The following is a 16,491-nucleotide window of genomic DNA, read 5'->3' as shown; positions in this document are numbered from 1 at the left end:
CTGCAGAGCTGATGTATGGACCAATGTTGCCATTTAATGTGGTTTCCCAGCAAACCTTTCATAAAATTCATGACTGTAGCTGACCTCTGTTACTCTGTCTCTCTCAGAGAGGAAAGAAAAAAAAAAAAAAAAAAAAAAAAAAAGGCTATAACGCAGCTCTCTAAGGCAGTGCACCAAAAAGTGATGTGTGATGTGAAGCAAGGTGAGAGGAAAATCATGTTTGCTTCACCACAGACACTAGAGGTGAGCCTGTAGTCAAACAGTTGATTAAATGTCACAGCATATTTGACAGCCTTCCAGACTGAAGGTTCTCTGCTGACCATGTTCAAAGCAGGAGTCTGATTCAAATCCCATTACCACCACCTCCATTGCCCGTGAAAAGTCCAAAATGGCTTTACGGCTATTAAAATAAAAGCAGAATCCACAATCGGCTGCCATCAGGAGACATACAGCTTCTTTATATTTGTATTACCACAAAATATGAGACACGATGCTGCTTATAGTGTTTTGTTCTTGTATTAGGTATAGGTTTTCGGCATCTGACTTACACGTAGCTGTGAGCGCTGATGTTTCCTGAAAGCAGCAGTTCCGGTCCATCCTATAAAGTCTTAGCTTGTAGTGTTAAAACCGATGTACTGTTTTTCACGTTCACTGGATCCTAAGGACAAGGGACAGTTGCCAGTGTTACATATTAAGTAAATGAATGCCACAGCAAGATGAATCAGAGAGGCTAAAGGGCTAGCTGACATGGTCGCATCCAAGTTGCTTCCAGAGAGAGAAAAGGATTGGGGGTGTGTGGGAGGGATATAGCCAGAGGTGCTCAGGTACCATAATTACATGGAAAAAGGCAAAGAACGTCTAGACAGATACATGACACATTTAAAAGGGAGGGGAGATGGACAGTGAAGAAGCGCTTGATTTCCTCCTCCCTCTGTGCACAATGGTAAAAACCAAATCCAACTCCCATTTCTATTTCCCTGCGTTTCAAGTTCCCACCTTCCTCAGGGTACCCATTTAAACTATGAGAGGTGAGAAGGCGTAGTCTTTCACATTGTAAAATGATTGTAAAATGATTCACTTAGTTTGTAGAAAGCGACTCGATGCAAAGCAATCAGCTACAAGTGCACACCTGTGTTGCTATCACCCAGTAAAAATATATCAGCTCTTCCATTCCTTCAGATCACAGTAGTAAACAAATACGTGCCTAATGCATGTGTCCATGTGTTAGTCTATATCTACCTGATGAAAATAGTTGGTGAATACAAATGGAGAATAGAAATAGTGAATACAAATACTACGTGGCTTGTAATCGCGTGTGATTTTGATACCCACACTATCTATCAGTAGAGCATGTTTCTCTAGGAAGGCGATGTCCCTAATGTCTGTGGCACAGGTGAGAGCAATCACTTTCTTCTCTGTATTTCCACATTCTCTCTTCCAGCGCATGTGTGCATGTGTGTAAAAAATGAGGGAGGGCAGAAAGATGTAGAAAAGAGCATGTTTCCTGAGAGGAAAGGAATTTCACTTGTTCTAAGGCTGTAATGAGGGAATGTCACAGGGTTTGCCTACCAAACAATGTACTTGAAGTTTTTGCAGGTCAGCTACCAAAATCATTCTCTGCAGTAGTGATGTGATAAAACACAGTGGCAGCTGCATGTCAGACCTTCCGCAGCTCCATCCCAGTCATAGCCCAAACAAGCTGTACGTACAGTAATACAGTGCAATAGAGTAAAACAAACAAACAAAACACAATAAAATGAATTTGTTATTCTAATTCTCTCTGGACTATACAGTACCTGACCTGACTGTTCTTTTACTTACTCCATAGTTATTCTTGTTTTGTAGCAATTTTCTTTAGCTTGCAGCTCTAAGGTCAGTCTAAGGACAAGATGTTCCTTCCAGAGATGAGTTGCGAGCAGTAACAAGCGAGCTGCGTAAATGCCTCTTTTCTTTTGCATTATTTTGAAAACCCAAAATGAGGAGAAAAAAAAAGTCTCCTTCAGCTCAGGATTTATGTCCTAAATTAAGATTTTGAGGTTGATGTTACTCTTTTGATGTCTGTGAGTAATTGCAGTAGAAGAGTTGCAAGGTGAACCAAGCCATGCCCATGCAAATTGTAATTCTCTAGGTTGAGACTGTTTTTTGAAGTCACTAAAATGCAAGAGCCAGATTTTCTCTTTTTAAAAATTTGCAAGATTTTAGTATTTCAGTAAGTTCATATAATTATTATTATTATTAATTTTAAAAGCAACGTCTTGGTTCATAAACAATGGCAGCGATCGTACATCCCGCCAGCATCATCTGTCCCATGCCAGGACATTTAATCTATGTGTAAATTACAACTACAGTTGTAAGTATTTCTTCCGTGAGGACAGAAGAGGTTAACATTTAGCCAGCATGATCGAGTAATAGAAAACGAAATGGTAGTAGTTCCATGCTCAGCTCCTCTGTTTCTTTCTTCTTCTGGACAATATAAATGTGCCGGCGGTACTAAATGCCTTCATTCATAAGCGAGTACAAAAAGATTAGTCTCTAATTATTTCTGGCACATGTCCTTTAAATTCAAAGTCTGTAAATCGCGTCGGGCAAAGGGTAATATGTCTTAACAGGTTACACCTCCCGAAGGATTTGGTGATTGACATCAAAATTGTTTCCCCTCCCTCTCCTCTGACTGACAGAATGGCAGGTGTGAAGCAATGGTGGTGTGCTGTAACAATGTGTCAAAAGACCTTAAATCAAGACTAATGCATCTTCAAGGATAAGCTCCCAAATGTCTGTATGGCACAAAATGCAACCGTAGGGCAGGTTCATCCTGGGACTAGTATATCTTTGCATTCTCCAAAAGCACGTTTTAGTTAGGATTCTGGGAAGATTACAGGGCAGAGGTTTTGGAAGTATTTCTCCTTACAAAGTCATCATCGGGAGAGAAACGCTTCTATGCTACTTCTATTACTACTTATGCTACTTCTATTACTTCTATTACTACTCTGAAGAGAAGAAACCGCTCACTTACATCTAGCGGATTCTTTGCACAGTGACCTTTTAGGTAAAGTGTAATCCAGAACCTGAAATAGACAAAAATATACTCGGTTCAGCAACTACCAGTGGTCATGCCTTAGAAAAAAGCTCAACATCTAATGCTGGAAAAAGCAGATGATGGTAAGCATAAATAAGGGCGAACACCGCAGAGAGAGATTCGTATAAGCCACCGCCGAGGCACAGTTTGTACAGAAATTTCCGACCTACAGAGAAATCAAATGCAGAGTCAAAAGGATGACAGGTCCATGTTATTTTACAGAGCAGGCCTTTATATAAAGCCACTGTGTATTTGTACAAAGAGACCATTTATGGCATGCATAAACGTAAAGAATTGAATGAAATAGCAAAGCAGCTGTTGCAATCCAGTCAAATAAAAAATAGAGACTGTGTATGGAGTCCAGCAACGGCATGAATTCCACCCAAGGGCAGATGAACATTACCCGACCCCCGCGAAGGTTCAGACTGGGGCCTTGTTTCTCACTTTCCATTTTTGAGGGAACTTGAGGGGAGGAATCAGGAGTACCAAACACAGGGATTTTTTGCGTACATAACGCAGAATGCTTTTACATGTTGTTACATTGTCTCTCAAGACAAGAGATGTATTTATTACACAGGTTTAGTCGGAATGTTATGAATTTTAATGAGGAAAAAACGGCAGTCCCCTTGATTATACCTCTTTTTCAGAAAGTAATTTTTGTGCATTAAAACGGTAGGGCATTTTAAAATAATCATTATCTGGAGAACCTCTGTCCTGGTTTTAGTTAGGATAGAGTTAATTTTCCTCCCAGTAGCTGGTAGGGTGCTATGTTTTGGATTTAGGATGAGACTAATGTTGATAACACAGGTTTTTAATGTTTTACTTGTTGCAGAGCAGTGCTTACACTAAGCCAAGGACTTTTCAGCTCCTCGCTCTGTCCTGCCAGCGGGCAGGCTGGGGGTGCAGCAAGAGCTGGGAGGGGACAGACCCAAGACAGCTGACCCAAACTGGCCAAAGGGGTATTCCATACCATCTGGCGTCATGCTGAACAATATATAGGGGTGGCTAGCTGGGGGGGGGAGGGGGGGGGTGGCTGCTCGGGGTTGGGCTGGGCATTGGTCAGCGGGTGGTGAGCAATTGCATTGTGCATCACTTGTTTTGTACTTATTATTATTATTATTATTTTCTGTCCTAATAAGCTGTCTCTATCTCAACCCACAGGCTTCAATTTTTCTCATTTCTCTCTCCCATCCCAGAGAGAGAGGGGGAAGGGTGTGATGTTTAGCTGCCAGCCAGGTTAAACCACAACAACCTCACACCGAAAATTTGTAGAAAACGTGGAATTGCATATTGGCATTGTCAATGTAAGTAAAAGCTTGTCTATAATAAAAAAATGCAAATGCATATACAGTATTTATATGGGTAAAGAAATGGGCAAATTATTTTAGGATAGGTACGAGGCACAGGCATGGGAAAACAGGGATTTTTCCCTCTAAATTTACTGTTCAGCATAAACACAAGGTGCTAAGAACGGATGGAAAAGCATCTGTGTTTCACAAATGGCATGACGGCTGATAGCAAAGTGTTTTGGCCAGCACAATTTAGTCAGTATCGAATGTTTTAGTAATGCTGTGTCAGTGTGGATAGCATACCAAGGTTAAAATAGAAACTCTGATAACAAACAGCAACAAAGGCTAATTATTTCTTTGGCCTTAGACAACATGACTGCAGGTAAAAGGCGAGCCATCCCAGCAGGATCGGTGGGAGAAACTTCCGATAATTCCTCCTGTACCACTCCTGACCTGTGAGAAAATAGAGGTTTTAGGCTATCGGGGCTCCCCAGGTAAATTAAACTGAAAGTAAAACAATTTAAGAGCTTTATGTAATGTTTATTTGCAGCGTCTTGTTTCACACTCAATCTGCCCGGCAGCAACGATCTTGGGTGAGAGACACTGGGGGGCAGGTCTTTATGGAGAAATCCAAGGAATGTTTTGCTTCTGTAGAGACGGCATTCTTCAGGGGTGTTTCCCAAAACATCTGTTTGGGTATCTTTTAGTCCTCAGCAATCGGATGACAGATACTGGGAAGAAGGAAGGACTCGCACGATACTGCAGTCTGGGCCAGGAAAAAAATACAGAACACTGTATTGCACAGCACTCTATGGTTTCTGGACACTCCCGGCAGCTCCAGCTTCCCAAGTTGGTACTTATTCCCAAGGAAGCAGGTATGAATAAGTTAGAAGAGAAGGCAGGGCAATTCAAAACCATAACACAAAACAAGCTAAACAAAGCTAAAGTGAACTAAGCTAAAGGGAAAAGGAGAAGGAAAGAAAAAGGGAAAGGAAAAGGCAAGGCAGTCTCTATATGTCATAACTGTAGGTCAGATAAAGGAAAAAAAAATACCCAAAGAAAATCTTGCTGTCTGGCTGACAGTGAAGTAATAATCATGAGAACTTTGCAGAAACAGTCTACTCACCTTTTTGAACACAGATGAGAGCCATTTCTTTACCTCTGCAAAACACAGCATCCCATGACCTACCTTCACAGAAGCATTATGGCCCCCCAGCCCATAATCCTGTTCTAGGATCAAAATCCAGTTCACGTAATTGCTGTACTGTTTTTTCAAGGTAAGCTGCTCAAATATGCCTACAATCAATGATCGTCAAGGCCAGAGGCACATAAAACAAAGTACACTGACATATAGTCAGTAATTGGCATTATATGCTGTTTAAATGAAGATATACGGCTAACGGCTGTGGACAAAAGTTTCATGTTTGCAAGCCAAACACCTAAACTGAGAAAGAAGTTAGGATATTCTTTTTTCTTGGATTAGCAGTAATATTTAGGGAGGGAAAAAAAAAAAAAAAAAAAAAAAAAAAAAAAAAAAGTTGAAATAATTGGTCTTTCTTTGTCTCCAAAGCAGCATTTTTGTGGTGGTTGTTAGCACCATTTGATGTGAGCTGACTAATTTGTCAGATTGTCTATTTTTTAGATAAAACACAACAGAAATGCACACTAGGATCAAGTCGTAACCTTCCACCCACACAGCCTTTTCAGGAAACATTTCCTTTGGAAAAGTTGGTAAAATATGACAATACTCCTAAAACTCATTTTTCCCTTTGAAGCTTTACTTAACCTTTAGGCAATAAAGTTAATCACCGAAGTGAGAAATTGAACCTTTTAATAAGGCTTTTAACTACACATCCTAATGGAACTTAAACAAATGGAGTCCCCACCACCGTGTTAGTAGCATGCGTATTTATGTATACTGCAAAAGCAATACTGCTCATGCCTAGAGATTTATTGTCCTATGCTAAGTGCAAACCAGGACTGGAATATAAACAGACAATTCTTTCTTTTTAAGAACCGCAATTTGCCGACTTTCTTCTTTGTGACTAACAATCACCGAGAAGAGCTTCACAGCAGTGCGGCCTGTTACCGGAGCCAGAAAATACTTGTTTTGCCTACAAGGGCAGTCTGTGCATTTTAAGGTATGTTTATCATTATTTGTCTTGTTTAGTTGTTTGTTTCTTTAAAGACAACTCACATCTCTGACCTCTGACACGGTCTAACCAATGCCAAGGCCACGGCAATAGAAATTTCCTAAATCCAGGCATTTGCGATGCAGTAATTAAATGCCCACATGCTACTCTCGGCCTCCCTGCCTTCTAATCCCAGTAAATTTTGTGCTTTCTAAAATCAGGCCGTTTCAAATATGAATAAATCTGTATGTTAAACCACCCTCTTCCACACAAATACAAATCTGAATATGAATGTCAGGACCTGTGCGCATGCCAAGTTTAATATGAGAGCATTCTGCCTATCCAGAGAAGTGATTTGACTGCTCTGTATCACATTAGACCACTGTCATTAACGACAGAGGTGTCATTTTGATGTGATCTGCGAGGCAGTAGAAGCTTTGAAGGTGAAAGATAGAATAGTCATGGATAAATTGTGCTCTGAGTATGCTGCTATTGCACCATTATTGCTGGCAATTATTTCACCGAGCGACACTTCTGATAAAAAGTTATCTGCCTCGCTACGGAAAGAAATGGCAGTTTGCTGAAGCACATGGCAGATCTGTTGATTTTTAGAGCCTGACAAAAAACTCGTTGGTTTTGGGCCGATCATTCCACACCGATCTTGAACTCTTTCGCAACGGTCCTCCCTCCTCTTCCCCGTCCGCCCTGTGCTTTCTGTTAGCTTCCTTGTCTGAGATAGCACTTTTGCTTGTATATGTTAGCATGTCACTATTTTCTGTCTCCTCTGTACCACTTTCCTGGACGTAACCCTTTTTTTATGGCGTTCTTCACCTCACCCTTAATGGTGCCACGTTTATTTCTCTGTTGGTCTAATGAGGTTGTGTTGGTTGTGTTTTGTGTTTTTTTTTTTTTCCAACCTTTTTTATTTTAATCTGCTAAACGTATGAGATCTACCTTATGCGTATAAATAGCAGCAGGTCACAGGCAGTGAAATTTCATTGTTACTTTTAGGTTAGACATGCGATACTGATTTGTTGTTTCAGCCAAGCTCCACGGGTTGAGAGCTATATCATAGTAGAGCGATACTGTGGGCCTCCACCCAAAAGCAAAAGCTTCAAATAAGGGGAAGTGTGTAGAGAAGATAAATTCCCTCTGGAATGTGTTTATATTGACTCATTTCCTTGGATGCTTATGTGTCTCTGATGGGGAAAAGGGGACAGTAGAAAGCACTGGAATCCCTTAAGTCAACCGTGTGATCAAGAAAAAGGTAAACAAAGTTACATGCCTAAGCATTGACGGTGGAAGGGCAAAACAAAAGGTCCATAATTCATCATCAGATGTTTCTTTTCTGACTAAGCAAAGAAACAAAAAAACAAATGAAATAATGAAGATGGTGGTCATAGAGCAACAGAACAAATACATTGACAGTATTATGAAAATGAGATAATATGGAAGGATAAAACCGTAGAGATCATGGAAAGCAAACAGCTTTGGAGCGTGCTCTGAGAGATCTGGAGAAAGCAACAGGTCAGTTTCCAGCAATGTGAGTTTTATCGGGATTGTGCTACTCAGTCCGGAGGATTAAAATAATCAAAGTCTGACAGACAGTATTATTTTTGCTCTAAATTAATGGCCTCAGTCTAGTCCTTATAAGTATGTCTTTGCAGCATTTATTATCAAGGGACAGATTTAACCAGCGGGAGAGTCTCAGTCTCAGTATGAATAGGCCCATAGGTCAGAGGTGTAGTAACGAAATTATTGCAGGACGACGATGAGTGGATCCCACAGCCTCCAACAGTATGAACCTGATTAGGAGAGACCCTATAGAACCAAAAAAAAAAAAAAAATAATCAGCTGATAACTATGCAAATTGGACCGTGGATACAGCCATCATTATGAGTGCAAGCACTTTTACGGTTTGCGGGCTTTTTTCAGACAGGGGGAGGAAACTGCACCACAGCTTGGGCCACATATAAACTCTCTGGTGGTCACTGTGCAGCGCACCACAACGTTTTAGAGGGACAATGGGTATAAAGTTTATATCCATGTCTTGCAGGACTCATATCCACTGTAGCTCGAGGCGTAAAAGACGCTTGTTTGTAGAGGGTTTCTCTGATCTGTATTCCTCAAGAGTATCTTAGGAGTTGAAAGTAATACAAGTAATAAACAGCATGACCTACAACGTACTCTTAAGCATTTTAGGGGACAAAATCAAGAATGTTTAGCTACTAGAACGTGGCATTATTTGCATTAGGAAAGCACGCCATAGGTAGGCATGGCATACCACAATCCTTTGCCTTCTGAAAGGGACCTCTAGCTGTATTTTGGAATTTCCTAATAAAGATTAATGTAAAGTATAGTTTATTACAGGTACATATTTTCACATCTGTGTTATAGACAGTTTTGACTTGCCTTTTGCAAGCAAAGGACACATGAGAATGAGAAATGACTCAAAGAAAGGATGTAAATGAAGAGGGACAATAATCAGTAAATGCAGTAGGCAGTGGGTTTCAATCTGGGAAGAGCGCTCGCTTTTCATTAAGATTTGAGACGTCAAAGAAGCATTACAAAGCCCCGCCTGCCTCAGCAGGAAAATATTATGTATGAACAGATCATCACCTTTCTTGGCCTTAGCTGATATTACCAAAGGTATCTGCCAAGGATCCAGACCTGTTTCCTTCAGTTGCAGACGTTAAACAGCCACAATGTCAGCTTTTAAGGAAGCTTTGCATTCAAGCCTTAAGTTCAAGGCAGGGAAAGGCTGGGAGGCACCAAACTCAGCCCACATGCACAGATTATGCATCCTACGTGCAAGTCTTTGATTTATGCTGAAACCAACAGTTACTGATTTGTTTTGCACTGTTGCCTGAAATAAGCACCTTTCAAAACATATATTGTACTTTAAGTAACATCGAGCTAGAAGTGTATGCTGGATAACTTTAGAATGAGTACACTGGAAAAAAAAAAAAAAAAAAAAAAAGTGCTCTGGAGAGTTTTTCTCTTGCAGACATCCACCAGGACTCTCTGAACTCACTTTCCCACTGCTCATAAGATCTTTTGACAGAGACTGAGTGCCTGGTTACTAGATGCTAATGTCTCATTGCAGGAAATCAACAAGGAAGTAGAAACAGGCCAACTGTACTCAAAGGTGGATGAAAAGTTTAGCATAAGGGATAGACCAAAAAGAAGTTGGAATGATGTGTGTGTTTTAGGCTATGCAGTGGGGCAGAGGCTGGAAACAGAGGGAAGGAGTGTTTTTTAAAGAGGTCCGTCACATACCAGAGCCAGAAATCATACGAAGGACCCGGCCTAACCACAGAAATATCTACATACCGAAAGTCCTCACAGATACGTAACTAAAGTGAGTTTTTTCTGAACTAACCAGGACTGCACAAATTATTTGCAGATCAAATCTGCCTAGGTTACTTTCCATTTTACTGTGTTTGGATGTCATTTAGTTATTTGTTCACCCCTCTCCCTATTGTCTTTCATAGCCGGAATTTCTTAAATACATCACACCTCTTTGGAAGGTCTTTCAGGAGCCTTGCAAACTTACTTGTTATATAAAAAAGTAAAAGTCACGCATAGCCAGTACATGAAACAAAGTAAGTCCAAATACTAACTTGGAGCAACTGACTCCACGGGTCAATAGGAGAGCCATTGTAAGGCAGTATAATTTCAGCTGAAAAATAGCACTGGCATCAGAAGTGGAGTCCCTCCTAAGAAAAAGGAAAGGCAGCTAAGTGACAGAGGATAGACAGGAAACTATCACTTGCTAGATGATCGTCTCCCTTTGATCCCTTAACAGGGATAGAATCATAGAATCATAGAATATCCTGAGTTGGAAGGGACCCTTAAGGATCATCAAGTCCAACTCTTGACACCGCACAGGTCTACCCAAAAGTTCAGACCATGTGACTAAGTGCACAGTCCAATCTCTTCTTAAATTCAGACAGGCTCGGTGCAGTGACAACTTCCCTGGGGAGCCTGTTCCAGTGTGCAACCACCCTCTCTGTGAAGAACCCCCTCCTGATGTCAAGCCTAAATTTCCCCTGCCTCAGCTTAACCCCATTCCCGCGGGTCCTGTCACTGGTGTTAATGGAGAAAAGGTCTCCTGTCTCTCGACACCCCCTTACGAGGAAGTTGTAGACTGTGATGAGGTCTCCTCTCAGCCTCCTCTTCTCCAGGCTGAACAGGCCCAGTGACCTCAGCCGTTCTTCGTACGTCTTCCCCTCCAGGCCTTTCACCATCTTCGTAGCCCTCCTCTGGACACTCTCCAACAGTTTCATGTCCTTTTTATACTGTGGTGCCCAGAACTGCACACAGTACTCGAGGTGAGGCCGCACCAGCGCAGAGTAGAGCGGGACAATCACCTCCCTTGACCTACTAGCGATGCCGTGCTTGATGCACCCCAGGACACGGTTGGCCCTCCTGGCTGCCAGGGCACACTGCTGGCTCATATTCAACTTGCTGTCTACCACGACCCCCAGATCCCTCTCTTCTAGGCTGCTCTCCAGCGTCTCATCGCCCAGTCTGTACGTGCAGCCAGGGTTTCCCTGTCCCAGGTGCAGGACCCAGCACTTGCTCTTATTGAACTTCATACGGTTGGTGATCGCCCAGCTCTCCAACCTATCCAGATCCCTCTGCAAGGCCTTTCCACCCTCATTCGAGTCCACGACTCCTCCAAGTTTGGTGTCATCAGCAAACTTGCTCAAAATACCTTCTATTCCTACATCCAGATTGTTTATAAAAATATTGAAAAGTACCGGCCCTAAAATGGAGCCTTGAGGGACCCCACTGGTGACCGCCCGCCAGCCTGACGCAGCCCCATTTACCATAACCCTTTGGGCCCTGCCCGTTAGCCAATTGCTTACCCATTGTATGATGTTTTTATTTAGCTGTATGGTGGACATTTTGTCCAGTAGGATCCTATGGGAGACCGTGTCAAAAGCCTTGCTGAAGTCCAAAAAAATCACATCAGCTGGTTTCCCTTGGTCCACCATACGGGTGATCTTATCATAAAAGGAAATCAAGTTAGTTAGGCAGGACCTACCCTTCACAAACCCATGCTGGTTGGGACCAATGACTGCTTTGTCCCCCAGGTGCGCCTCAATAAGTTCGAGAACCATCTTCTCCATGATTTTACCAGGCACTGACGTGCGACTGACAGGCCTGTAATTGCAAGGGTCTTCTTTCTGACCCTTCTTGAAAATCGGCACAACATTTGCCAGCTTCCAGTCTACCGGGACCTCTCCAAATTCCCAGGATCGTTGAAAAATAATTGAGAGAGGTTCCGCGATGACGTCCGCCAGCTCTTTCAGCACCCGGGGATGAATCCCATCCGGACCCATGGACTTGTAGGGATCGAGGTGGAGTAGCAAATCCCGCACACGTTCAGGGTCGGTTGGGAGTTTGTCATCCCCACCGTCCCGGTCCTCCAGCTCGGGGCACCCTGGGTCCCGAAGCCCATCATCGGCAATGAAGACAGAGGCAAAGAAGGTGTTAAGCGTCTCTGCTTTGCCTATGTCATTGTCTGTGAGGAGACCTTCCCTATCAAGGAGCGGTCCTATGTATTCTTTAGTTCTCCTTTTTCCATTCACATATCTAAAAAAACCCTTTTTGTTTTCTCTCACAGACACAGCCAGCTTCAACTCTAGGCGTGCTTTGGCCACACGAATTTTCTCCCTACAAACACGAACAGCATCCCTGTATTCTTTCCATGACACCTGGCCCTCCTTCCAGTAGCGAAACACTCTCTGTTTCCGCCTAATCTCCATTAGAATGTTCCTGGTCAGCCACGCCGGCCTCCTGCCCCGCCTGCCTGACTTGCGATATTTAGGAATTGCCTGATCTTGTGCTTCTAGGAGGCATCGCTTAAAGAATGACCAGCTCTGGTGGACATCGAGGCCTTCAAGAGCAGTTTCCCAGGGAACCTTGCTGATTAGTTCCCTGAGCAGCCTGAAGTCCGCTTTCCCCATATCCAGGGATGAGGTTTTGGTGGCACTTTTCCTTCTGTCACCGTAAATTTTGAACTCAACCACTTCATGGTCGCTATGACCAAGGCGGCCACCAATCACCACATCTCCCACCAGACCCTCTCTGTTTTCTAGCAACAGGTCTAGGAGGGCACCTTTCCTAGTTGGCTCCGTTAGCACCTGCACCAAGAAGTTATCATCTAGGTGCTTCATGAACCTCCTGGACTTGCTCGTGTCAGCCGTGTGGCACTCCCAGTTAACGTCTGGCAAGTTGAAGTCCCCCATAAGGACAAGGGGAGTTAATCTCGAGGCCTCTCTTAGTTCTGTAAAGAATAATTTATCGGCGCTATTGTCCTGGCCAGGCGGTCTGTAATAGACTCCCACAACGACATTCCCTTTATTCGTTCGTCCCTTGATCCTTACCCAGAGGCTCTCAACTTTGCCATTGCCGACCTGAAGTTCCACACAGTCCAGCCCCTGCTTCACATACATCGCCACCCCACCACCTCGCCTACCCTGCCTGTCCCTCCTGAAGAGCCTGTAACCATCTATCGCAACACCCCAGTCACAGGACTCATCCCACCAGGTTTCGCTTATGCCGATGATGTCGTAGTTGCGGGACTGGGCCAGGACTTCTAGCTCATCCATTTTATTCCTCATGCTGCATGCGTTCGTGTAGAAGCACTTCAGGTGCGTCTCCTTACACTCAGCACCTTGTGGATCTGACCGAAGGACCTCACTGGCACACAGCCCCTCTGATTCTAGCGTACCATCCCTTAGGTCTTCACCGGTGTGCCTGGTTTTAGCCCCTTCCCCCTTCGACTCTAGTTTAAAGCCCTATCAGCCCTGCCAACTCCTGACCAAAGATCCTTACCCCTCTCCGAGAGAGGCGCATCCCATCCGGTGCCATCAGGCCCGGTGTAGCATAGACCTTCCCGTGATCAAAGAACCCAAAATTCTGCCGGTCACACCAGTCTCGAAGCCACGAGTTTATGTGAACAGCACGCCTTTCAGCTTCGATCCCCCCTATCGGAAGGACAGAGGCAAACACAACCTGCGCCCCTGATCCTCTAAGTAGTCGCCCCAAATCCCTAAAGTCTCTTTTGATCGCCTTCGGACTTCTCGTTGCTACTTCATCGCTACCAGCCTGAAAGACCAGTAGCGGGTAGTAGTCAGTGGGCCGTACCAGGCGCTTGACTTTCGTGGCAAAGTCTCTCACCCGAGCCCCAGGGAGGCAACAGACTTCTCTGCGGGTTGGGTCCGGTCGGCATATCGGTCCCTCTGTCCCTTTCAGAAGGGAGCCCCCCATAACAATAGCCCTTCTTTCTTTTTTGAAGGATGATGTGGCAATGCGATGTGTAGGTCGCCTTGTCTTAGGCGCCCCCTCCAACTGGGACGGGTTTTTATCTACTATGTCATTCAGATTGTCTTGTTCTAGTCCTTCATATCGATTATTTAAGGGTAGATGAGAAGGTGAGGTGGGCAGAGAGAGGGCTCGCCTACCACCCCGAATAGGCACCTGCCTCCATTCCCCCCCTTGATCTAGGTCTCCTCCCGCTGCCTGGCAGGAGGAGGGAACCTCTGTCTTCTGCATAACAGGAGATGCCTGTGCTGTGGCAGGCTCGTGAGCCTGCCTCAGAGAGGGTAGAGTGCACCTCCACCAGTCAATTTCCATCTCTGATTCCCTGATGATCCTGAGCCTGTTCACCTCCTCCTGGAGCTCCGCTACCTGGCTGAGCAGTTCTTCAACCTGGGCACACCTCCCACAGGCATACCCTCCACTGCTGTCGGAGACCGACAGAAGGCTGGGGCACACTCTGCAGCCCAGGACCTGGACGGCTGCGTGTTTCCCCGAGCCCTCCGTCTGAGTAGCCACACTGGTGACCGTGGCTGGAGATGCCTCACGAGATGCGGAGGCCACGGTTTTCTGCCTGGTTGATACCATGGTCAGGTTCTACGCAAGCAGGTTGCAAGCACCGAAGGGAGAGGCAGCTGCAACAGAGCGACGATGGGCCCCCCGCTCGCCCTGCCCGCGCGAACTGCCTCGCCACGCCCTTCGACGCGCCACGCCCTGTTTGCCCGTCCTGGTCGCCGCGCTCCTGGTCGCTCGCGCTCCCTAGGGGCAACTTTTAAACAGCCCGGGAGGGGGCGCTGCTGGCTCCGCCCGCGCCTCGTCAGCCTCCCTCGCGAGGACTGCCGGGTCCCGGCGGCTCCCCCGAGTGGCCTCGATGCCGGACAAAAAGCCCTGCCCGCCTCGGTCCCCTGCTCCGCTGCAGAGCACGTCTGCCCCGGAGCTGATCGCCTTTGCAAAGGCGATAGTAACCTTTCGCCTTTTTTACTTTTTTACTTTTTTATAGTAACCTATCGCCTTTGCAAAGGGATAGTAACAGGATAGTAGCAGGCCCGGGGCCCAGTCCCACAGGGGCTCTCCACCGGCCTCAGCCTCTTCCAGGCCAGATCTACCAGCTTTGCCGGTGGCTCCTCCACAGGCCACAGCGGGGAGATCCCCTCTGCTGCAGGACCCACGGGCCGCAGGGGGACATCCTGCTCCACCAGGGGGCTCTCCATATGCCGCAGAGCGTCCTGCCCCACCTCCTGCCTTCCCTCTGCACCGATCCTGGGGTCTTCAGGGCTGGTTCTCACTCCTCACTCTCCCAGCCGCTGTTGTGCAGCAGCTGGGAGAGTGAGGAGTATCTATTATAATGTTTAGCAGTACTTTTCACAGTACTGTTTTTATATGCTCTGTAATATAAGAAATTGTAGTGATGTTATGTTTAGACCTCAAAGCTGCAGGAATTTCTGATCTATCCACAAAGTAGTGCATTTTTCATAGAATAATAGAGTGACATGGGTTGGAAGGGATCCTAAAGATCATCTGGGAACAACCCCTCCCAACATAGGCAGGGACACCACCTGCTAGATAAGGTTCACCAGGGCCCCATCCAGCCTGGCCTGGAACACCTCCAGGGATGGGGCATCCACAACCTCTCTGGGCATCCTGTTCCAGTGCCTCACCACCCTCTGAGTAAAGGTAGTCTTCCCCCATGCAATCTAAATCTCTCCTCCTGAAGTTTAAAACCATTTCCCCTTGTCCTATCGTTGTCTACATGAGTAAAGATCCCTGTCCTTTTTATAAGAACCCTGTAATTAGTGTAAGTCTCCACAGAGCCTGCTCTTCTCCAGCCTGTACATCCCCAGTTCTCTCGACCTCTCTTCATAGGAGAGGTGCTCCAGCCTTCCAATCATCTTCGGGGCCCTTCTCTGGACCTGTTCCAACAGGTCTGCATCCTTCTTCTGCCGGGGCCCACAGTACTCCAAGGAAGCGGGGCCTCACGAGGGCAGAGCAGAGAGGGATGATCAGCTTCCTTGACCTGCCGGCCACTCTATTGATGCAGCCCAGGATACCGTTGGCCTTCAGGGCCGCAAGCGCACACTGCTGGCTCATGTTGAGCCTCTCATCCTCCAGAACCCTGGAATCCATCTCCACAGGGCTGCTCTTAGTAGGTTCTTCTCCCAGTCTGTACTCATGCCCAGGATTGCCCCATCCCAGGTCCAGCACCCTGCACTCGGATGTGCCGAACCTCAGTCCGTTCATGCAGGCCCACCTCTGAAGCTTATCCAGGTCCCTGTGGATGGCATCCTTTCCTTTTATCAACGGCACCACTCACTCATCTTGTTGTCATCTGCAAACTCACTGGTGGTGCACTTACTTACCTAATCCCATCATCTATATCATAGATGAAGATATTGAAAAGCACCAGTGCCAAGACGGGCCCTTAAGGGTCACCACTCATCAGCGGCCATCATCTGGGTGAGATGTGGAGCCATTGACTACTACTCTCTGGGTGCATCCAAGCGATTTCCTTGTCCACAGAATGGTCCACCCTTCAAATCCATATCTATCAATCATCTCTCCAAGGTAGAAATCAGGATGTCATGTGGGACTGTGTCAGAAGCTGTACGGAAGTCCAGGTAGATGACATCAGTTGGTCTTCCTAAGTCAACTTGCTTGCTTACTT

The 16,491-nt window shown here is 45.6% G+C and overlaps 1 long non-coding RNA gene across 1 annotated transcript; it reads left to right on the top strand.

Annotated features, from left to right (window-relative positions):
• The first annotated feature begins 129 nt into the window (after positions 1-129).
• Positions 130-16,248, top strand: LOC118168741. The gene is made up of 3 exons (XR_004751765.1): positions 130-243; positions 6,380-6,506; positions 16,211-16,248. It is a non-coding gene; the product is annotated as an uncharacterized LOC118168741 (long non-coding RNA).
• Positions 16,249-16,491: the final 243 nt, after the last annotated feature.

Source organism: Oxyura jamaicensis, chromosome 6 (genome assembly GCF_011077185.1).
Source record: "Oxyura jamaicensis isolate SHBP4307 breed ruddy duck chromosome 6, BPBGC_Ojam_1.0, whole genome shotgun sequence".
Taxonomy (NCBI): Eukaryota; Metazoa; Chordata; class Aves; order Anseriformes; family Anatidae; genus Oxyura; species Oxyura jamaicensis.
The sequence above is the reverse complement of the archived record's forward strand: the minus strand, read 5'-3'. Positions and strand labels throughout refer to the sequence as shown.